General features: G+C 41.9%; 1 protein-coding gene across 6 annotated transcripts in view; it reads right to left on the reverse strand.

Annotated features, from left to right (window-relative positions):
- SFMBT1 (Scm like with four mbt domains 1) overlaps window positions 1–23,992 on the reverse strand; it is a 107,380-nt gene extending 83,388 nt beyond the window's left edge. Inside the window, exons 1-2 of one of the 6 annotated variants that reach the window (XM_019724279.3) lie at window positions 23,866–23,992; window positions 10,362–10,434 (exon numbers count right to left, since the gene is read on the reverse strand). The gene's annotated coding sequence lies outside the window, so the exon portion shown is untranslated. Of the gene's footprint in view, window positions 1–10,361; window positions 10,435–22,355; window positions 22,917–23,207; window positions 23,463–23,865 lie in introns of those variants that run through there. The other 5 variants (XM_019724278.3, XM_019724276.3, XM_019724277.3 and 2 more) reach the window with 5 other exon arrangements.
- Between the last annotated feature and the right edge of the window lie 724 nt (window positions 23,993–24,716).

The following is a 24,716-nucleotide window of genomic DNA, read 5'->3' on the forward strand; positions in this document are numbered from 1 at the left end:
CTCCATTTTAACATTGCACAGCCAACCAAAACTGAACTCTAATTTGCTTCCAAACCCAACTCTCCCCAGACTTCCACATCTCAGTACTACATAACCAGAGCCAAGCCAAAAACTTAGAAACTATCACTGACGGCTCCCTCACCCTCACCTGTCCATTAGCAAATACTATTGAGTCTACTGTCACTGTATATCGTGAAATCAATCACTTCTCTCCATTTTCACTGCCCTCATCCTAATCCAAACCACCCGGACTATTAGCCTCCCAACTGCCTCCCTTTCACACTTGAAAGTCCATTCTCCACCAAACAGCTAGATATCTTTTTAAAAGGCAAAGCAGATCTTGTCACATCCTATGTAAAACCTTTGACTGGCTTCCTAAATAATAAACTCCAAATTCCTTACGAGAGTCCACAAAGCTGTGCAAAGTCTGGTCCCTACTTACCATTCCATCTTCTTTTCATTCACACTCCCTTTACTGGTTCCTAATTCAGCACAAACTCGCTCCTACCTCAGGGCCTTTGCAAGCGCTATCCCCTTGCCCAACGTGCTCTTCATGCAGCTGTTTCTCATCCTTCATGTCTTAGTCTGAAACTCACCAGCTTATAAAGGTTTTTTCTAATCACCCTATTGGGGATGTCCCCATCTTATTCTTTCACATACCACTCAGTCTACCTGTCAAATACTTACACAAATACTAGATTCTATTTATTTCCTTACTGGTTTATCTTCCTCCTTTACTACAATATAAGCTTCTGTCTTGTTTAGGTTTATATGCAGTGCCAACAAATATTTGTTGAATAAGTGGCAGAAAAAAGAAACACAAATGGAGGATGGAGAAAGAAGAAAGAAAACATTTCCAATCTACATCTAGGTTTCTACCAGCGTCTTGTAAGACAGATTTGTCCATACTATAAGTGAAACTAGAGGTTCCCCATGGGCTAAGTTGAGCCTAACAGTTATATTCTATATATAACTTAACCTATTTGTTAAGTGCAGCTCTAGCAGCAATCTGTTTATTTCACTCAGTGCCATTCTATTGAAAGATCAAATTCAATTATTGCTTCTCTATAACTAGTCTTGTGTGTTACTATGCACACCTAAATATGCCAATGTAAATTAGGAGAAAAATCTGCTTAAGACATAATGCCAAGAGGAGGAAAAGATAATATAAAATACAAATGATTTATGCCTAAATTCATTAGAAAATGCCCCTAAAGTAGGAAAATGTAATGCAGGATGATCGGTAAATAGGGATACATGGTATTATTATCTCTTTGTATATGTTTAAAATTTCCCATAATAAAAAGTTCAATACATAAAAGTAAATGACTCTAAGAAGTCAAAAGTAAATAAGTATCTCTAAGTCATAGAAATTCTCCTGGCTCAAGTGTACTCTGTTGCCATTTGGAGATTTAAGTGAGTTGATAATTTCTAAGGGTGTTTTCGTAAGACATCAGCTTCTTGGGAGCATCTGAGGACACAGGAAGGCGAGACCATCCTCCCACCTGCTCTGTGTCACCACCTTCCAGCCCCAGCACAATCAGCCCAGCACCTCTCTATGAGTCTCCAATAACCACAGCTCAAACACAGAGCAACTCCAGGGAAAGAATAAAATCACTGAAAGGGGAAATAGTGGACACATGCAGAAGGGGAAAATAAATGCTTTTTTGCTTAAATTCAAATACAACATTTTTCTCCTAGACTTTTGATGAGGTAATATTTCCCTTTAAAGTGGCACTTCAGATTCAGAAAGGGACTTACAGAAGACGGACGGCAAACATACTAAAGGCCAGCATTCCTGCCTAACACAGTCCGTCCTCTTAAGGATTCCTGCTCTGCAGCATTAAATAAAATGTTATGCCTGTCGGTGGTAAAAATGCAAATATCAAGTCCTCAATTATTCGGCTGCACAAAGAACAGAAGAATCTAAGCTGTTCTGGCAATTGTTAACTTTTTTACTACAGAAATACTTTGGTCTATGGGAAAACAAAAACAATAGAAGTTTATTTTTAGTTTGGATTGAAGAAAATAATTTTTTAAATCCTATTAAGAAATTAAGGGACTGCAGCTAGGTACGACTTTAAAAAACCAATTATATCCTTACAAGTCAATCAATAAACATAATGAGATGGATCCACACCAGCATGTGAAAAATCATGTATGTTTACAAGTCGCACAGGATCATCCTTAAATAAAAATAATTAGTGACAGAAATCCAAAACAACCTGATGAATGAAATAAGCTAGCACGTGAACATAAATTGCTTAATTCATCTAAAACATAGTAAGTTACTCTCTGAAGACTTTTTTTTTTTAATTAAAAACCCCTACAATTTCAATTTTTGAGGAAAAAAGGATGTGAATTTCATAAAAAATAAATTATGGTAGAACTGGAAATCTGTAAATGTAATCATTGCATAGGATTTCATTTTGTCTTTCTTTTTGAGGGTGAGGGGGTGGGTGGAGGAGGTACTTGGTCTATCAATGACAGAATTCACATCCAAGAAACCCACACTCAACCTAAATCCCTGAGCCAATCTTAACTGGGGCTTAGGGAGGTGGGGAAAAGGGCAAGGGACACAGAGGTCCCACCCATTCTTACTATTTCCACTATTGCCTCTCTCCACATCTAGAGAGAGAAAAAATGTTGCCATCCCTGATCAAAAATAAGCTTATCAGTGATAGATTCATATCATAAATACTGACGAACACTGAATATGAATGTAGTTAGCGAGAAAGTATATTTAGACTTCGGTGTCCTTGTTCACAAAGTCAGAAGAGAAAGAAAGGGAGGAGAGGAGCAAGGAGATCCTGAGATCCTGGCAGTGCCTCCTGGGGGAGTGGGGAACAAAGCTTGACTTGAGTAGCAAAGGGAGGAGCACTTAGTCAGAGGTGCCACAAACACAAGCCTGTCACATCTGAGACCTGCAAATGACAGCAGGGCTCTGAGTAATGACTGTGTAATCAGATTAGGGGAGGCCAGTATGATCCTTCAGGTGACAGAGATCTAATCTGGGACACAATTGGGCCAACACACAGATTCACTGAAGTCACGGAAATGAGCAATTAATCACACTAAGAGATCACGGCCACGGTGAAGATCATGTTTCCTGTCATGTTCCATTTCTAGACTGAGTTCAGTTTTGTGGTTCAACACATGGATGTGAGTAGGCTAAGCTGGGATTTAATTCTTAGCTTTCTAATGTTTCACTCACAATCTTAAGATCTTACCCTGTGCTATTAATTTGGAATCACAGCCCAAACTACTGAATTTAGTTCGTCCTACATCTAAGTTTATCTCCACACATGAATTGAATAAATACCACCTGTGCTGGATAGTTTCTGTTGCTACTTCGCCCCACACATACCCCCCTAGACTCTCCCTGAATCATCAGGCCTGAAATCTACATTCCCACACACCCCTTGTCAGCTGTGCTCCCATCAGGCTCTGGCAGCAGCACTGGCAGGAATACAGGTTCCTCCTCGGTGGCAGTGACCTCCTGCTGGAGGGAGCAGCAAGGGGGACAAATGGAGGGATGTGGGCTTTGGATAATGGTTTTAATTTTGTTCCTTTCGTATCCAATTCCTAGAATTGGACCTTTTGACTGAAGCACCTAGGGTGGTTTCCTGACTAGACACTGACTAATAGCCCACCAAATTCAGAATTTATATAATCCACAGACTAAGACAGGGACCTATGCTATGAAACATTCATTCAACAATTTCTTACTGAGCACCTACTACAGGCCAGTCCCTGTTCTAGGTGCTGGAGGTTTAGTTGGAAAGAACACAGACAAAAATCCCTATCCTCAAAGACCTTATGTTCTAGTGGAGGAGAGAGACAATGCACAGGACAGATAAGTAAAATACACAGTGTGAGATAATAAATGCTAAGGAGAGGGCCGGCCCGGTGGCTCAGGCGCTTGGAGCTCCATGCTCCTAACTCCAAAGGCTGCCGGTTCGATTCCCACATGGGCCACGGGGCTCTCAACCACAAGGTTGCTAGTTCGACTCCTCAAGTCCCACAATGGATGGTGGGCTCCGCCCCCTGCAACTAAGATGGAACATGGCACCTTGAGCTGAGCTGCCGCTGAGCTCCCGGATGGCTCAGTTGGTTGAAGCGCGTCCTCTCAACCACAAGGTTGCAGCAACTAGCAACGGCAACTGGACCTGGAGCTGAGCTGAGCTGCGCCCTCCACAACTAAGACTGAAAGGACAACAACTTGACTTGGAAAAAAAGTCCTGGAAGTACACACTCTTCCCCAATAAAGTCCTGTTCCCCTTCCTCAATAAATAACAAAACAAAACAAAACAAAAAATACTTTAAATAAATAAATAAATAAATGCTAAGGAGAAAAAAAAATAAGCAGGGGCAGGGATATGAAATGTTGGAGGAGGGTTGAAGTTTTAAATACACCACAGGTCACTGAGGTGATTTCTGGAAAAAGACCCCAAGGAAGTGAAGGAGCTAGTCATGCACATATCATAGGAAGAGCATCCCAGGCAGAGGGAACAATATGTGCGAAGGCCCTAAGGAGGAAGCCCCACTAGCATGTGAAAGAACCGCAGGAATCCTATGTGGCCAGAACAGGTAACAAGGAGGAAGGCTGGGAGTGGGGAGCGAGGCCATGGGAGACTGTGGGACACAATAAAGGCTTCAGCTATAGCAGCAGACTCTGAGCAGAGGAGTAACACTCATCTAACTTACCTGTTAACAGGATCCCTGGGTCAAGGGTAGACTAATGGGGGCCAGGTCAGCAGAACGGGAATCAGGAGGCTACTGCAATCATCTAAATGAGACCGGGTGACAGCTCGGTCACAGTGAGGACACAGAGTAACTTCTGAATATTTATTTTGAACTCCTAAATGATCCTTAAAAAGTCAGGGGCTGGTCCCTGAATCTTGTTGGAACTCATACTAATAGAAATTTCTATAGGATTCCTACCAGGTGAGAATATAATGCCTTTAGCCAAAGAATATTTAATAATTGCAAATTAACATGCTGCAGTAGTCAATATAGGGAAAAACGAATGTATAACATGCCAGGTTTACAAAAATTTTAATATTTTATAGAAATATTAAGGAAATAGTATAGAAATATACAAGCATCTATAAATTCAGTTTTTATTTAATTGTTCAAATCAGGGATAGAGTATTACCTTATTAACTATTTCTAAGTAGACAATCTTATGTAAATTTTCTAGAGTAAAGAGCAATTTTAAAACTAGAAAGAATCTGGAAGTCCCATTCCCTTCATTTTTGGACCAAGGTAATAAAGTCCAGATATAAATGAAGCTAGTCCCTTCTTCAAGCATCAAAACATTTTAAAGTTGATGGAAGCATTTCTAAAATATATTTTTACTTCCTTATCTTCTTAAGATGGAGAGTCTTGAACATACTAAGTTTTCCTCTCGAAGGAACCCTCATGTTCAGCCCAGATGTAATGCTGGGCCTCTAACTGCTGCTGCTGCTATGCAACCTAACAGTCTCTACTCATCTCCCTCCCAGTTGACGGCGCCTGATCAACAGAAGGTTGGAAAATACCACAGGGAAGAATCACACATAAACGAAAGTGAGACTGGGTAAGTACCAAAGAATAAAAAAGATCAGCTTTGAAACAGGGGCTCTATAACAACTATTTCCAGGACTTGGAAACCTCGCTTTTTCGAGGTGTCGGACTGTGCTCTGAAGGGCTAAGACTGCCCCCCCAAGTGGATGGCTGCCAAGGTGATGTATGTGCAGTCCTTCAGAAAAAGGTGTACCCCCAAATGCAGTTCAGCACTTGGGAGAAAGCGTGCAATTTAAAATAAATTAACTTCCTGACCATTACACTACATACATCACTACATTAAAAAGCAAATTGTCAAGGGTAATATGCACATGTCAAACAACAACTTCAAAGTATAAATAGAAAAGTAATAAGCTGTAATAAAAGGGCACTTCATTTCTTCTAAAACCTCCTACTCCACCACCAAAATTCTCCAGCAGGCTGACATGAACTCAATTTTCTGGTCCCTTTCCTACCATTCTACCAAAACTAGCTTATTTTTTAAATTAGTAATGAAAAGAAAGAAGTTTAAGGTGAATCTGTATTGGAAAGCGAAAATTCACAAAAAAACAAAATTATAAATCAAAAAATAGCAAATGACATATATAACAAGCTCTCGGCATAATACCCTCCCCTCAGCAATTAAAGAGCAAATAAGGGAGCTGAACAGGTAATACCGAAGCAAAAACTTGGGACCCATTTAAGATACACTATAATTCTTGCCAAGCTGCAGGCTCATGACACAAGGTAACAGTTTCCCCTCCGTCCCGTGCCCTGACTGCTGCTCACTCCAGGTCCAGGAGGGTCCCTGTGGGGCTGCCTCCAGTTTCAAGTATCACAGCACGGGGATCACTGTAGCCAGCTAGTTCTGGGCTTCCTCCACTGCTCTCAAAGAGGAAGAGTGGGCAGGAACCTCACCAAAGTTAAGCAGCTTTAGGAGGAAGCAGCACTAAAGACAAAGGCTTGGAAAGGGATTTGAAGGAAAAGTTCAGGGTTAGTTTTTATTTTACACTGGGCCTTTTCTCCATTAAAAACAAATATTTTAGCTTATTAGAAATTCTTACACTAACAATATATGAATAAGTATTCACAGACCACTTATTCCCTAACATTTACTCCCACAAAAATTATTTCTCAAAACAGCACCTTACAGAGAGGTTAGCCCCTTCCCACACCCGTCAAAATATCTTCCATAGTAGGCACTTTGTACCTTCTGACAGCACTTAAACACAAGCTGTTCTGTATCATGTCTCATTCCAGTACTGCAAGCTTCTCCAGGGCAGGGAACTTACTCAATTCTGCATTCCCTAAACCCTTGGCACCACTGCTTCCCCTCACACTTATTTAGCATTTACTAAATGAATTTCTATGGTATCGGGTCATGGTGACTCCAATTCACTAATGAGAAAAAAATACAACTTTCCAACACAGCAATTTCATTCCTGCCTCCAGGGAGGGGTACTGTCATTTTCACAGGAGAAGGAAATTCAGTGCCTGACATCTGCTTTGAGGCCAGTACTTCTGACTATTCTTAGTATGCACACTAGCCAAGCAGGAGTGCCCTTTTCACTAAGAATGAACAGAAGAATCTGAGAGGTTGTGAAAGCAAAGTCCCTGTGTAAATTTATTAGGCGTTATCCACCGGTAATTTGCTTGATCGTCAGTCTTCTTCAAATCCTCTGGTCAAAACATGCCTTTAAGCCACGGTTTCTTTTACCTGTTCTTTAAACACTAGATGGCCCAACTTGCGAGGCTGTCCTTTTATTCAAAAAGCCTTTCACAATATAAAGAACTTGACTAACCCTAATCGCCTGCTGATTTCTATACAGCACCCCCCTTTTATCTATAAGGTATATGTTCCAAGACCCCCAGTGGATGCCTGAAACCACAGATAGTACCGAACTCTACATACACTATGTTTTTATCTGTACATACATAACTTTTCATTTAAAGGAAGCGCTTTATAGCTTCTCTTTGGCATTCTCCAAGCTGCCAGCATCATTACTCTTGCACTTTGGAGCCATTAAGAGTTACTTGAACATTACTGAGGGTTACTTCTGGGACCAAAATAAGGGTTATTTGAAAATTCGCACTGAGATACCATGAGTTGATGTGACAGCCAAGATAGCTATTAAGTGACTATTGGGCCGGCAGCATATATAACGTGGATACCCTCGACGAAGGGATGAATCATTTCCCAGGCAGGACAAAGCAAGACGGTGCGAAGATTTCATCCCGCAAATTAGTCAGTGCACAATTTAAAACTTATGAATTATTTCTGGAATTTTCCATTTAATATTTTCAGACCACGGTTGACTACAGGTAACTGAAACCGCGGAAAGCAAAACCACAGATAAGGAGGGACTACTACACTTTTTTTTCTCGGATAACTTCTTGAAGGAAGTTAATGTGATACTGTTTCTTTGCCATAATTCCAACTCTACAAGTCTGTAAATTGCAACTTTTTGTTTCTAGACCAACAAAGAACTTGAGACTTACTGAAGAGTCCAAATTTCCTAAGCTCTCCCCAGCTAAAACTCAGTTCAGTAAAAAACTAGAGTACTTTTTCCCCCATAGCTTCAAAATTTACAAAACTTCTCCATTTCTAAGCAGGACTGGCTCGTGGAAGGGGGGCAGAGATTGTAGACAAAGCCCAAGCCCATCCAACTCTCTTCTACCTGTACAGATGCCTCACCCCATCTCGGACCCCCAGGTCCTCATCCAGATATGCCCATCATCAGTGTTCTCACCATGGTAACAGCACTGATTCAGTAACAGTGGATCCACTGGATTCGATTCTAAAGCTCAACCTGTGGCTCATGCACCTGTGAACAACAGGCTCTCATCAGTCACACCAGAGCAAGAGAGAACCAGACTGCTGATTGCCTCTTTGTAATTACTACCACGAAAAGTAAAGCAAATGACGATGCCCTTCAATTTGATTTTTACTAATGAAAATGTATTTGTCAAAGATCTAAAGATATGCAGTTATCTTGGAAAAGTGATGTTATAAATTAATATAAAGAAAATGAAGTTGAGGAAAGGAATTTTGCTAACCTAAAACATTAATCAAAATAGACACTCCAAGTAGCAAAATATGACAAAAGACTGATTTCTCATTTTAAAAAATTTCTAAACGTTCAGAACTAAACTATAACACTGTACAAACATCTCTGGAGTTAGAAAAACATATTTCCTAGCTCAATCACAGGCTGGTTGTTTATTCAGACCTCCATTTGACATACATGTATTTGCCATACATGTATTTGCCACGCACTATCCTCAGTACCAGGGACGCCATGCTGGTTACGAGAGACCCAATTCCTGTCTTCATGGAGTTACAGCGGTAAATAGAAGGAACAACGCATTAGTGTACTGTCTGGTTCTCCCACAAGGAACAATAACGAAAAACATCCCTCGAGGAGGTTTTAATATTCTCTACAGTATGGCTTCAAAGCATTTTATAATAAATTAAAATTTGAAAATTAATATATTAAGATGAATTAAAAGATAATTTTATATAGAGATAAGCGCATGAAGAAAACCAAACAGTAATGAGTGCCTGGGGAGTAGAGGTAAAGATGTGTAGGGAAGGCTTCATCACTGGCCTGAACCCTCTATGATGAAAGGAACTGGGTAGAACAAAACTTGGCGCACTTCGAGGGACAGAAAAAACATACTGATGGGTTTCAGGACAGACAGAAAAGTGAGGTGGGCAGGAAGAAATCACAAAGGGCATTTCATTACAGGTCACAAAAGGAGTTTTTGGATTTTATTCTAATTACTATGGAAAGCCACTGGCAGGCTCTAAGCCTGGGAGTGACAAGATGGGATCTGATTAAACATAACAGTTTCTCATTTAGAACACAATACATTTTCAAGTAGAAATAAAGTTATAAGTGGTGGTGCTGTAGTATTGCTTCTGTGCCTTCATTCAGCTACAATTTATCTACTGTCTACTTACTGTCTGCAAGGTTGTCTGTAAAGTACTGATGAGGAATAAAACAGGGTCTCTGACCTTGAGCTCACAGTCTGGTAGAGATGAGAAACATTAAACAAATAATTACAATTGTAATATTTATAAGAGTGGAATATGTAGAGTGCCCAGGACAAAAGGTAGTTAATCCTGCCTGTGGTGTCCAGGAAGGAAGACTTCACAGAAGACATGAGTTGTATAGAACAGGCAGGGATCTTAGTGCATTCCTCTAAATACAACATCCAAACCTCCTGAGGAACACAAGAAAATTTATGGACTACCAAAGACACTTTTAAAGTATTTATGTACGATTATTAAGGTGGAATGGGGGGTGTGGGGGGGCAGGGGGAACGAGTTAACATAAAACTTGCAACTGCAATTTCACAGGTATTGGTGAAATAATGTTTTTTAATTAAATTTTATTGGGGTGACAATTGTTAGTAAAGTTATATAGGTTTCAGGTGTACAATTCTGTAATACATCATCTATATATCACATTGTATGTTCACCTCCCAGAGTCAGTTCTCCTTCCATCAGAAATAAGGCTTATTAAGAACTTCAATTATTAGGTTTTCCTACAACAATGAAATGCAATAGTCTAAATGTCACTTTAACAAGTGGGTCTGTGACTCTGTTCATGTGTGTCTGTTTGTGTGTTATCCATTATGAATTGGGGTTAAAACTTCAAATATATCAAAACTTCAAACATAGAGATTTTGAAAAAATTCCAAATACTCTTCACTAGATTCAAAAATTGTTAAAAATTTCCTTATTTGCTTTACCTTTCTATGAATGCGCATGTCATTTGAAAAGTGTTGAAGACATCACAATACCTCACCTCACAACTCTTCAACTTGCATCTCCCAAGAATAAGAGCATTCTCCTACATAATCACAATGCCATTATCACACCTAAAAGAAAAAAAAATCAACAATTCTTTAATATCACCTATTATCAGGTACATTTTTTAAAATTTTTAGTACAAAGGGCTTTGCTGAGAACCTTACAGAAGGAATGTATTTTAATAAACTGATTAGATTTATTACTTGTATTTCATTATTTTTACCATTTTTTAATTCAATTTATTTAAACTAAAAACAAAAACAAATCACCCATTTCTTCCCACCTACATCCGCCACTTCTGGCAACCACCAACCTGTTCTCTGTATCTATGAGCTTGGCTGTTTTTCGGGGTTTTTTTTTTTTTTTTTTTAAGATTCTACATATAAGTGAGATCATACAGTGTATGTCTTTCTCTAGCTGACTTATTTCACTTGGCAGAATGCCCTCGAGATCCATCCGTGTTGTCACAAACAGCAAGATTTCGTTCTTATCTATGGCTGAATAATATTCCACTGGAGACATATACTACGAGCTCTTTCTTGATTCATCCACTGATGAACACTTAAGTTGTTTCCATATTTTGGCTACTGAAAATAATGCTGCAATGAACATGGGGGTGCAGGTATCTTTTCAAGTTAGTGTTTTCGTTTCCTTCAGATAAATACCCAGAAGTGCAACTGCTGGAGCATATGATAGCTGTTTTTAATTCTTTGAGAAACTTCCACACTGACTTCCATAGTGGCTGCACCAATTTACATCCCCACCAACAGTGCACAAGGGTTCCCTTTTTTTCACATCCTAACCAACACTTGTTAGTTCTTGTCTTTTTGATGACAGTTATTCTGACAGGTGTGAGGTGATAGCTCATTGTGTTTTTTATTCGCATTTCCCTGATGGTTAGCGATCTTGATCATCTTTTCACATACCTGTAGGCCATCCTTATGGCTTCCTTGGAAAAATGTCTATGAAGATCATCTGCCCATTTTTAAATCAGATTATTTGGGGTCATTTGTGTGTGTGTGATTGAGTTCTATGAGTTCTTTATACAGTTTGGATATTAGTCCCTTATCAGATATACGATTTGCAGATATTTTCTCCCATTCAGTAGGTTGCCTTTTCATTCTTTTGGTAGTTTCCTTTGCTATGCAGGAGCTTTTTAATTTGATATAGTCCTACTTGTTTATTTTGGCTTTTGTTGCTTTTGCTTTTGATATCAGAATAAAAAAAAAATCATTGCCTAAACTGATTAATTTATTATTAATTGCATTTCATTATTTTTATTTTTAAAATGTAATAATACTTTATAAAATTTAAGTTAAAAGTCAGATTTTTCAAAGTTAATTTTTAAAATATTAAAATAATTGTAATCAAACATGGCAAAAAGTATGCAAGTAGTACATGCCCAAGTGATATTTTGGGAACACTGCATTAGTGGAAGGACACTCTAGGAAGAGGGACAGCCACAGGAAAGGATTTACAGAGGCGTGTGGTCTCGGCGCTGGAGTGAGGGCACATGTTGGGGGAGATGAGCTGGGTATGTGACTGGAGAGGAGCTCTTCGAGGATTCTGTGCGCCTTCCTCAGGAGTTTGGATTTTACCCTGCTAGTAGTGGGATTCTTTATGTGATAAAATCAAGTTTGTTTTTTAAAAATCTATCTGGTCACAGTATGTTGGAAGGACTGAAGAGGAGAAGAGATGGGGGACAATTGGAGGCAACAGAACAAGGTTTATATTTTTCATTGCAAATATATAACATTTTAGTTATATCATGGGTTGAATAAACCTGCTATACTGGTAAATGAACAAAACAAAAACAGTAAATCCTAACTAAGTTTATCTAGAATATTCATGTTGTGGAAATGCAGCATTAAAGAGAGAAAGATAAAGTCAGTAGAGACATAAATTTTGAAAGGAATCCTTGAGCACTTTAAAGCATTTAATAGAGCTGGCTCTTTTTAATGCCCAGTTTCACTTTCTATAGTGGCTTTCCTTTTCCTTGGCAGGATTTATCACTGGTACTAACATTATGTTTATCAGTCACAATAAAAATAAATATTTCCAAAGAAAACCAATGGGGAAGGGGTGGGGCACGACCATGCAAAGTGCCCGCAGGGCACTGACAGCAACTCCAGGGAGCTCCATTTGGAGTCCAAGGGGAAGGTTGTAAGGAGCCTTGGGTGGTCTACCTGGCAGGACAGGATGCTGGCCCTTCACTCCTCCTCCACCAGGAGAACTCTAGTTTTATTTATTTTACATATTGGGCTTCTTAGAAAGATTTCATTTGAAGAAAGAGTTCCACAGTTTCAAAATATTTGAAAGCCAAGGAGTCAGAACTGCACGTTCTTAAGTTAAGAAGTTGGTAATTCAAGAATATGATTGCGAGTTCCAGGGGAAAGCTGCCAGGGGACAAAACAAACACCATCACTGAGGAGGAATGTAAAGAAAGAGATCCAGGCAGATAGGCCTACTAGAGGAATAGCAGCTTTAGGGTAAAGGGTTGTTAGGGACCTGCAGATTTTGAGGGGCCAGTGAGGCATCCAAAGTGGACAGGTTCAAACAGCAGAGAACATAAGCATCTGAAGTTCAGCAGAAAGGTGTAGGAGGGCAGCAGGGCTAGGTGAAGTCTAAATATGGATGAGCCCACGGAGAGAGATGTAAAGAGAAATAAGAGAGGGTTTGAAAGGTCACAGAAAGCAAAAAGAAGGACCGTGTGGAGCTATCGAGGGCCACTTCAAGAGGAGACCCTGAATTTGGGGTAGTCTGTGTCCAGGAGCAGAGAGAGCACAGGCTGGACTGGTTGGGGGTGGTGTTCTACAGAGGAGAGGCCAAAGAAGGGCAAGAGGGCCAGAGTAAAGGGTATTGGCCAGGAAGCAAACGAAAGATTAGACAATGGTTCCGGCTTGAGGGGCTGGAACTCTGAGAGGAAAAGGAGGTCACAAGGAGGTCAAGGATGAGACAGGGAAAATCCAGCACCAGAACCTAAGATTTCACTAGTAGAGATGTTCTGGAAAGAGCTTCTTTCAGATAAAGTTAATAGGAAGCCAAAATCAGGGTAAAGGTCAATGGCTGAGGAAGGAGGACAGGGACCAGTGTCTTCAGATCCCTGTTGTGTCTCAGGCCCTGGGTGCAGCTATAGGAGCCCAGGAGCTCTCCTCAAGCACTCACTGCACAGAAGGGAGACCCACTCAAAAAGGGGAGGCCAGGAGCGCCCTCTGTTTCCCTTGTCACAGCCACTATTCCCAACGGGGTCTGGCAACAGAGTCATTTAAAGCTTCTCTCGGTTTATACCCAGGAGCCCCCCCCTGTGCCCTAAAAGTAAACCAGGTATAGTTAATGCCTAGGGAAGATCTAAGTGTACTTCCCAGTATGTACAGTGTTGCTTGTATTAACAACAATAAAAACTATGTATACTTTAAATGCAAACATAACTCATGATTGAGGACTGGAAAACCAACTTTTAAAGCGAAACACAACAAAAATAATAAGTATTAATTACGTTAAGAGGTCAAGAGGCTCAGATGCCATAAATGACCATAACAACAAAACACCCAGTTTTTCACATTTCTAACTTTAGCTACTAGATAGACCAGCTACTGCTACCCATTTTGCTCAATAAAAATGAAAAAACCAAAAGGAAACCATATTCCTGGAAAGAACACCAACCTATCAGTTTGTTTTTTTTAAAAAAGGAAAGGATGTCTGTTACAACAATTTACTTAGAATTTCCGTATTTTACAAATTAACAAACTCAACTTTTCAAAATATTTGTCAATTCAGGAGTATAATGATAATAATAAGGATAGAATGATGTAAAACAAGGTCTCACTGGTACTCTGAGGACAGCATATTGCATAAGAAACATATTTTCAGAAAAGCCTTACTAACTCTAGAGAACAATTAACCACTCTGATTTTCTTAAGAACTAATCAGTAATTTAAGGCCCACACAAATCAGGCCTGCTTCATGACACTGTCACTTCTTCAAGGGTTTCAAGATAGTCAAAAGCACCGTAATCAAGATGGAAGCAGGGAGGTGCGCAAGAGGTACTCTAAGGTGTCTACACTAATACAGGTAATTAGAAATAACAGTAAGAGAAAATAATGAAAGAACTTAACCTCTTAAGCCATTCTCAAAGTGATTAACTGCTCAATTCATAATCCTTAATTTTGTCAAACGTGCCTTCTCTCCATCTATGACTGGACATCCATATTTCACAAATAGAGTTAAAGTAATATAATAAATCTAAAATATAAAGCATTAGTTGTATGGTATCATTATTATATTATTATGTAGGCTACTCAGCCTCTTTAAATACTCACTAGTTTTCCATTAACACAGAAAAGAGAGTGAAATACAGCAAAACCTCTACTAACCGGAACAGCTGGGGAATGAGTCATTGAATAATCATGCCTCTCAGATAGCTGAAGGCTTATTTACAATTCTGAACACACACACTTTTTTGGTTAACTGTCCTGGATAGAGTGACCATCAGTGATTATACAGTAAGATGGTATCCCAAGACCCACAAGACTCTCTGTCCCTATCCAAAAGAGATCAGACTGTAAAGACCTTTGCTTTTACACTTTCCCTGTCTTCCACCCTGTGGTCATATTCTGCTTCCATCTCTCTCGTTCCAATAACCAAGTGTGTCGAAACCGCATCTAAGGAAAGGTAGCTGGTCCTCACAGCTCTGCCGGCTGCCTACAGAGCTCTTCCAAGGGAGATGAATGAGTCCCAGTGTACAGGGTGCTGTGACCTCATTTTACCAGCTGTGGAAATCTTTTTAAAAATGTATTTCCTCAAAAGGAAATTCTGACACACATGCTATAACATGGATGAACCGTGAGGACATTATGCTAAGTGAAATAAGCCACTCACAAGAAGACAAATACTGTATGATTCTTATACGAGGTAGACAGAGCAGTCAAATTCATAAGAGTCATAAAGTAGAACGGTGCTTGCCAGGGGCTGGGGAGAGAGGTGAATGGGGAGTTACCGTCAATAGATACGGAATTTCAGTTCGGGAAGATGAAAGAAAAAGTTCTGAAAATGGATAGTGGTGACAACTGCACAATATTGTGAACATACTTAATGCCACTGAATTGTACACTTTATAATGGTAAATTTTATGTTATGTATATTTTGCCACACCTAAAAAAATTTTTAATTTTAAAAATAATGAAAAGTTACTTCCTCATTATTCACTATGTTCTAGACAGGCAGTATGTTAAGTGTGTCTGTGCTATCATCATCTAATCACTCCAAGGTTATTTTATAATGACACAAGTAAAAATGAGCCAAAATGGTTTCTTGTAATTATGATTCCAAATTACCATATACTATTTTTAACATGGAAAATGCATGTTTTATAGGAACTGATCCACAAGAAAGAACACTAGCAAAAACTCGGGAGACAAGCAAGGACCCTAGTCTGGGTAGCAAATTAAAGAGAAAAAAAATGAAAAACTGTGGTAATTCACTAGTAGTCTTACCACTCAGCATATATTACATAGCAGCCATCTCAAACACTTTTCTTAAAACTATTCAGGATTGTGAAAAACTGAAGCCCTTCGCTCTACGTTCAGGAACACGACAGGGCTGTCCCCTATCACCTCTGCTTTTCAACATAGTGTTGGAAGTCCTTGCCAGAGCAATCAGGCAAGAGAAACAAATAAAAGGCATCCAAATTGGGAAGGAAGAAGTTAAATTATCACTCTTTGCAGATGACATGATGCTATATATAGAAAACCCTAAAGACTCCACCAAAAAGCTATTAGAAACAATCAACGAATGCAGTAAAGTTGCTGGCTACAAAATCAACGTACAAAAGTCCATTGCTTTCCTATATACTAACAATGAAATCTCAGAAAAAGAAATACAAAAAACAACTCCTTTTCCAATTGCAGCAAAAAGAATAAAATACCTAGGAATAACCTTAACCAAGGATGGGAAGGACCTATATGCTGAAAACTATAAGACATTTTTGAAAGAAATTGAAGAAGACACAAAGAAATGGAAAGACATTCCGTGCTCATGGACTGGAAGAATCAACATAGTTAAAATGGCCATATTACCCAAAGCAATATATAGATTTAATGCAATCCCCATCAAAATCCCAGTGGCATTTTTTAAAGAAATACAACAAAAAATCATCAGATTTGTTTGGAACCACAAAAGACCCCGAATAGCCAAAGCAATCCTAAGAAAAAAGAACAATGCTGGAGGCATCACACTCCCTAACTTTAGCTTGTACTACAGGGCTACAATAATCAAAACGGCATGGTATTGGCAGAAAAACAGACACATAGACCAATGGAATAGAATTGAGAACCCAGAAATAAAACCACATAAATATGGACAGATAATTTTTGACAAAGAAGCTAAAAACATACAATGGAGGAAAGACAGCCTCTTCAATAAATGGTGCTGGGAGAATTGGATAGCCACATGCAAAAGAATGAAACTGGACTGCTATCTGTCACCATGTACCAAAATTAATTCAAAATGGATCAAAGACTTAAGCATAAGACCTGACACAATAAACTGCATAGAAGAAAGCATAGGTACTAAACTTACAGACTTGGGTTCAAAGAGCATTTTATGAATTTGACTCCAAAGGCAAGGGAAGTAAAAACTAAAATAAACGAATGGGACTATATGAAACTTAAAAGCTTCTGCACGGCAAAAGAAACCATCGACAAAATAAAGAGGAAACCAACTGAATGGGAGAAGATTTTGCAAACAGTTCCTCCGACAAGGGGCTAATATCCAAAATATACAAGGAACTCATGAAACTTAACAACAAAAAAACAAACAACCCAATTGAAAAATGGGCAGAGGACCTGAAGAGACATTTCTCCAAAGAGGACATACACATGGCAAATAGACATATGAAAAAATGCTCAGGCCGGCCCGGTGGCTCAGGCGGTTAGAGCTCCGTGCTCCTAACTCCGAAGGCTGCCGGTTCGATTCCCACATGGGCCAGTGGGCTCTCAACCACAAGGTTGCCAGTTCAATTCCTCGAGTCCCGCAAGGGATGGTGGGCTCTGCCCCCTGCAACTAAGATTGAACACGGCACCTTGAGCTGAGCTGCCTCCGGGATGGCTCAGTTGTTGGTTGGAGCATGGGCTCTCAACCACAAGGTTGCCAGTTCAATTCCTCGACTCCCGCAAGGGATGGTGGGCTCTGCCCCCTGCAACTAAAATTGAACACGGCACCTTGAGCTGAGCTGCCGCTGAGCTCCCGGAAGGCTCAGTTGGTTGGAGCGTGTCCTCTCAACCACAAGGTTGCTGGTTCGACTCCCGCAAGGGATGGTGGGCTGTGCCCCCCTGCAACTAGCAATGGCAACTGGACCTGGAGCTGAGCTGCGCCCTCCACAACTAAGACTGAAAGAACAACAACTTGAAGCTGAACAGAACCCTCCACAACTAAGATTGAAAGGACAACAATTTGACCATTGTTCCCCAATAAAAAGTCCTGTTCCCCTTCCCCAATTAAAAAAAAAAAAAAAAAAAAAAAATGCTCAACATCACTAATCATCAGAGAAATGCAAATCAAAACCACAATGAGGTATCACCTCACCCCAGTCAGAATGGCTATCATCAACAAGACAAATTGTAACACGTGTTGGAGAGGCTGTGGAGAAAAAGGAACCCTCATACACTGTTGGTGGGAATGCAGACTGGTGCAGCCGTTATGGAAGGCAGTGTGGAGGTTCCTCAGAAAATTACGAATATAATTACCATATGAACCAGCAATCCCTCTCCTGGGTATCCACCCAAATAATCTGAAAACATTTATACATAAAGACATATGTGCTCCAATGTTCATTGCATCTTTGTTTACAGTGGCCAAGACATGGAAACAACAAAATGTCCTTCGATAGATGAATGGATAAAGAAGTTGTGGTATATATACGCAATGGAATACTATTTGGCGGTAAGAAAAGATGATATAGGAACATTTGTGACAACATGGATGGATCTTGAGAGTATGATGCTAAGCGAAATAAGTCAGACAGAAAAAGCAGAGAACCATATGATTTTACTGATATGTGGTATATAAACCACAAAACAACAAAAGAACAAGACAAACAAACAAGAAACAAAAACTCATAGACACAGACAATAGTTTAATGGTTACCAGAGGGTAACGGGGGTGGGGGGTGGGAGATGAGGGTAAGGGGGATCAAATATATGGTGATGGAAGGAGAACTGACTCTGGGTGGTAAACACACAATGGGATTTATAGATGATGTAATACAGAATTGTACACCTGAAATCTATGTAATTTTACTAACAATTGTCACCCCAATAAATAAATAAAAAACTATTCAGGGTAAAAAAAAAATTAATAATAATTTGGAATTCTAATCAAAGTGCTTGTTGACAGACACTTTAAATTGAATTACAGCAGGAGAAACTCTTGAGGTATTTTAATAACTGCTAAATTTCTCAGTCCATCTCATGTTGTCATTCCAAATACGTGACTGTCTTGCACCTCCAAGTGACAACAAACCACCTTCCATCTTTCATCTAAGACTCTCCAAATGTCATCTCAAACCAGAACCAACTTTCCTAGACCAACCAGATACTCTCAACTACCCTATGCGCCCCGAATCAGTCCTGTAATTAACCTCTCTCTAGATTAAGCAAAAGCATCCAAAGGAACCTGCATGCAGCACAGACAGAAATGCCACCGTATCGCCTCTTCATGTACAGCCAAGTGCGTGGCTCTGAAGCTACACAGCTATCAGACCACAAAGTTCAGAAGGGATTTAACATAATCATTTAGCACAATATATAGATTAGATTGCTTGTTTTTCAATTATGTCCTTGAGTGATCATCTAAAGATAAAGAGAGCTGAATAAGGTTATAAACATCTTCTTGAATAAAAGAAACTAGAAAATAATTGTATAGTAATCTTCAGGTACCTCTGAGTTACATATAGCCAAAGGTTTACAATCAAATTTGCTAAAACTTCTGTAGTGAAGTCATAATTGTTCTATTAATAACTTATCTTTGTTCTTATCCTCTCTCCCACTTTTGTAAAGTTTAAAAATGAACTTGCAACAACCTGACCACATCCTTTCTATTTTAAATCATTTTCCAATGGGGCTAGTACCACTTGAAGCAGCATACAGTCATATCAAAATCCCACTCCCCAAAGTCTAATGGTTCAAAATCTCCCAGGTTACCAAAATCCCCAGAGACTTTCATCCAATTTAACGACTATGTATAAGGAAAAATATTTTTTTCAATTATAAAACGTCACAGTCAGATAACAAATGTAATTTACTGAAAGAAAAATTTCCTGCCATAACAAAGAGGTACCATTTACTGATTACATGTTCCTTTATTTTCACTTAAATTATCCTGAAATATTGGCTACCCGCCAAATAATTACAGAAAGTAAAGTTTCAGGAAATTGTAAGACAGAAAATTTTTAATATAAAAACATTTAGCATTCAAATTACCTACCTACAGAATTGTCTTCTGCTTTTTGGATTGTATCCATTTATTTAATGTGAACATAACATGACATCATCAAAAAAACCAATGAAGTTTAGAAAGTTCACCTTTTCTACAGACTTCAGAGTCAAACAATATCTGCTTCTACACCATCATTCTATAGCTAAGTCCAGTCTAGTTACCACTGTTAAAACAAAAATACCCTACAGAAGCAGCAAGATTATGGATAGGCAAAGTATTTTGAAAGAGAAAAATCAGAGTTTACAAGGAAACAAATACCAAAAGAGGAAATTCTCTTTTATATGTATTTTGTTTCTCATTGTACATCTCTTTAGTTGCATTCATAAATTTTTAATCTGTTTTAAATTAAATACCTAATAACGCAAAAACTAAGAAATCTACAAAGAGCCACATACAAAACAAGGAGGATCAATAACTCAATAATCAATTACTCTCTTGAATCTTGGGGTAGAATGACCAAATTCAGTTTAGTTGTTAGCCAGTTGGCTAGCTAACTTAGTCACAGAAAAACAAAATTATGTCACAAAAAGAAAATCTTTGAACTTTGTGGACTATGCCCCGTACATTCCTACTACAGGCCTTACACTGTTCCCAATTTTCACAGATATCCTCACAGTGAAAAACACACAGCCTCTAACACCTCTCCTTCAGCAGCAGAACAAGAAAAGGTACAAGAATGTTTTTTAAAAAGGATAAGAAAATTGTTGAAGTACTTGCTTCAGTGGAGAATATAAAAAACCTAACTTCCTAGAGATCTAATACAAAAAGCTATCTTTATTATGTTGAATTTTTTTTTAAATTACACCTGACAATTTAGTTACCTTTTGTTTTTGCTTTCATTGCTAGAGTTTTAATTATGTCAAAAGCCAACTGAATATCCTGCATATATAAATCAAGTTAATTGCTGTCATTTAAAAGGTTGTTGAAAGCTTTATACCCACATTCTTTAATTCACTGAACTTTTAAAAAATCAATTTTCATTCAATTTTCTCAGCAAATTCCTGGCTTTAAGGAACTGATTCACCTACTGACACCTAAACTCTGACTTGTTGGGAAAGTTCATGTCAGCAAATATAATACCTGTATTCCAAAAATGGGAAGTAATAGATTAATACTGGGCCTGTGACCACAAGGCCTCCCCAGAAGGACAGGTTCAAACCTGCAAAATACTGCCTCAGCTAAAAAGTGACCTCTGATTAAGAAGTCTCCAGGGTCAGAATTTTTAGTTATTCTAGATAGTGAAAACTATAACAATTGTTATAAAAGTATTTAGGGTCACAGAGCAATGACTGTAACTCCAGGTTTATACACCTGTTGTCCTTCAGCTTAATTATTAATATTGGCCCCGTTCACCCTCAAAAGGGTCCTGTTTTGAAGCAATCCTGATCAGTAATGATAGGAGTCAAAACAGTGGTGCCTTGTGGAGGCAGGAAGCGTTTACTTAATGGGAGGAATATAAAGGGAGCCCCTTGGGAAGCTGAAAATGTTCTATACCTTGATCTGAGTGTGGTTATCAGGACACACACACACGTAAAAAGTCGTTGAACTGTATTCTTAAAGCTCTTATTGCAAAGTAGACCTCAATAAAAAAAACTTAAGATAATTTTAAAAACACTAAAAAATATTTTTAAATGTCTTACGCAGGTAATGACATAAAATATAAAATCATCCTAGCTATAGCTACCAAGATGTTTTTCCTAAATGTATTTTAATAAAGATGCATACTGTGAATCCTTTTAGGTAGGACCTTTCAAATGTGATTTTTTTAATGTTTCATTTTAAAAAGTCGCCAAGTTTTAGAACCAAAGCACACAGAAAGATGATCCATTCAATCCTCTAATTTTGCAAATAAGTAAAACCAAACCTATTAAGGGTAAGAGACTACCCATAATAATGTGGCTAGTAAATGACAACGGTAGTAACAGAACTGTTTCCTGATCTTGGGCCACTCCCGTTTCCACCAGGCCGTTACTTTTCTGACATTGTAAACAAATGTGAACTCTGAATCTACCTGTGGCCTAGAATGATTCAACATACCCCTCAAACCACGGGGCCAAAAGGCCCCAAAGAGCACACACGAAGACACACTCATCTTCCTCCTCTCAAGACAGCTGGCAAATGAAAATTACATTTTCATGCATTTTACTTCCGATGCAATAAAGTAAATATAACACCTTAAAAATACAGTTTAAAGAGAAGACAATGCAGGGATTGACAAAATCCATCTTGTTTCCTTTCACATTTCTTTGATGTTTACTTGGTTATCAAACTATGTCACTGCTAAGTAGGACTCACGAAACATGACGTGGGACGGGTCACCAGCACTGCTTTGAGTGGCCTGCAGAGAATAACCCCCACTAAACAAAAACCCGGTCTCTGGCAGGAGTGACCTACCCCCAACTCCCAGCAACTCACAAGCCCTGTAGGTGACCCGTGTTTTACAGCTTAGTTTTAGACCGCAGCGAACAGTTGACATCTTGTGAAAAACTTAACATACATCCTTTCCGCGGGAATTTGTTCTCAGAAGGCGTTTCTGCCCCCTTCGGAGCAGGCCTTGCTTCTCAGAACACTCTGTTCGCCTCTCCCCAGGCTCCTCTCGATGTCCAAAACCAGACTTCGAGAACAGAAATCGAAACGGTCACGGACTCCCAAGTGGCAGCTCGGGGCCCGGCGAGCCCCAGAACGCTCGCACGCAGCCCGGGAAGGCCCGGCGCACTCCACCACGCTGGCCCGAAGCAACCGGTTGCGGCAGCCGCTAGACGCTCCGCCACCGCGCAGCGGCCACCTCGGCCCTCCGAAGTTCGGACCAGCGCGCCCCCGGACGCTGCTGCGGGTTCGCGCCCCGGCCCCAGAGCGAGCCCGGGGGGCGGGTCCGCGGGGGCTCGGCGGGCGGGAGCTCGGGACGCGCCGGGAGGGGCGCGCAGCAGCGGGCCCAGCGCTCCGGGAACTTGGGAGCTTGCCGGTGCCGCCGTCCGGCCACTTTCCTTTCACGCCCGCGAGACTCGCGCGCCGCGCTGTCCGCCTGGGGCTGCTGGCCGCCGCAGCCGCTCGCCGCCGCGGCGAGGCGCCCAGGCGCGCTCCTGCAGCCCGGCCGGCCGGCGCGCGGGCCGCGCGAGGCCGCGCGCGGGCGCCGCGCTCCCCCCCGCCCGCCCCCGCCCCCAACGTGCCGCCGCCGCCCGTTGGCGCCTCAGCCTGCGCGCCCGCTGCCCTTCGGCTCCCGGCGGTTTTTCGTTGGCAAAGTTGCGCGGCCGCGTCGAGCGGGGCACCGCGCGGTCCCCCGCCCCAGCGCCGCCGCCGCCCCTTCAGGCCGCGGCGCGGGAAGGCCCAGCCGGCAGCCCCGCTTTTTTACCTGCCGGGAGTTTTCGCGCGCGCGCTCCTCAATCGCTCGCTTTTCCCTCTCTCGCGCTCGTTTTCTTTCTTTCTTTCCTTCTTTTCGCTCCCTTGCACGGGCGCTTTTTTCGCTCGCGCCGCCTGCGCTCGCCCGCTCGCGCCCTCCTTCCTGCTGGGCTCGGCGGAGCGGGGCGGCAGGCAGCTCTCCCCGCCCCCCTCCACCCGCGCTCCGGCGGAGGCGGCGGCGGCGGCGCTCCGCGCTCCGACTCATTCCAATATGGCACGGGCTCAGGGCGCATGCGCCCGCGCCCCCCCCACCCCATCCGCGCTCCTCCCGGCAGCCCGCGCCCCTCGCGCCGCGCGCGTGGCGCCCCCCGGCCCGGCCTCCCCAACCCGCCCTCGAGCCGTCCCTCCCAGCTGGGGCCTCGCTGGTTGCGAGGCATCCGCTGACTGAGGTGCTGGGGGTCCAGCACCGCCAGCCACCCCCGCCCCTCGTGGCACGAGCCCACAACTTGCCGCGGACACCCCCAAGGCCGTAGCGCAGGGCACGCGGCGGCGCCTCGGGCCCAGACGGCGCTGCGGCCCCGCGCTGACGTGCCCCGACTGGCAGACGCGCCCCCAGGGACCCTGCGCCCACCCCGTCCCTACTCCGACCTACGAGGGAAGGGCCCGCGCACCTCACTTCGGGTTGTGGACGGAGCCCAGGGAACCCAGTGGCGTCTTCGTGTCGGTCCTGGCGTCTGGGCCCGGGCAAAGCTCGCCGCTGGTTTCCGCACGTGACCGCCTCTGGCAAGATGGCATTAGCAAAGGAACGGACGGAGCGGCGGCGGGATCCCAGATGGGCGCGTGTCTCTGTTAGAGAGAGCTGCGTCCACCCGCTTGGCCCACGTCGGGGAATCTGGCGCGTCCTTTGAGACCTAAATTGGCACCCAAGTGCCCCCTGTCTGCGAAGTCAGACTCCGGCCCCGCTGGCGCACCCGATGTCTCCAGGCTTCCGCAGGAGGCGTCCTGTAAATCCGAGTTTTCCTGTCGCTCGGGGCCCCAGTGAGGGGGCACAAGACGGCTGCCGAATTCCGGCAGGAGAGCCGGGGCCGGGGGTCGGGACAGAAGCTCGAAGGTGGCTGCAACAGGCCCCGAAACGGGCGGTTATGTTCCCTGAGCTCGCCCTCTACCCAGCGAGCGCAGGTGCCGGTGGGACACCCCCCTCCCCACCTGCTCTGGAAATTTCCCTCCAGTAGGGAGCCCCCGCGCCTCTGAGACCCAGGAGAGTGCTGATGGCTTCTGGCTTTCAGGAAGGAGGAGGCGCCCCCACCGCAAGGAGGTCTGTGGTTCCAGATGCGGGCTCAGGCCACTTCCCACTGACCTCACCACTGCCCTGGGAAATACTACCCCACTTTACAAACTTGCTCAAAATCACGCTGCTGGCTGGATTTGAATCCAGATTTTTTTAAAAAAATTTGCCACCACTGAAAAGACAATATGACAACCAGAGAGAAAGAAAAATGTAAAAAAATGTAGCCATAGCTAC

Source organism: Rhinolophus sinicus, chromosome 5 (assembly GCF_057876585.1).
Source record: "Rhinolophus sinicus isolate RSI-liver-muscle chromosome 5, RSI-T2T, whole genome shotgun sequence".
Classification (NCBI taxonomy): domain Eukaryota; kingdom Metazoa; phylum Chordata; class Mammalia; order Chiroptera; family Rhinolophidae; genus Rhinolophus; species Rhinolophus sinicus.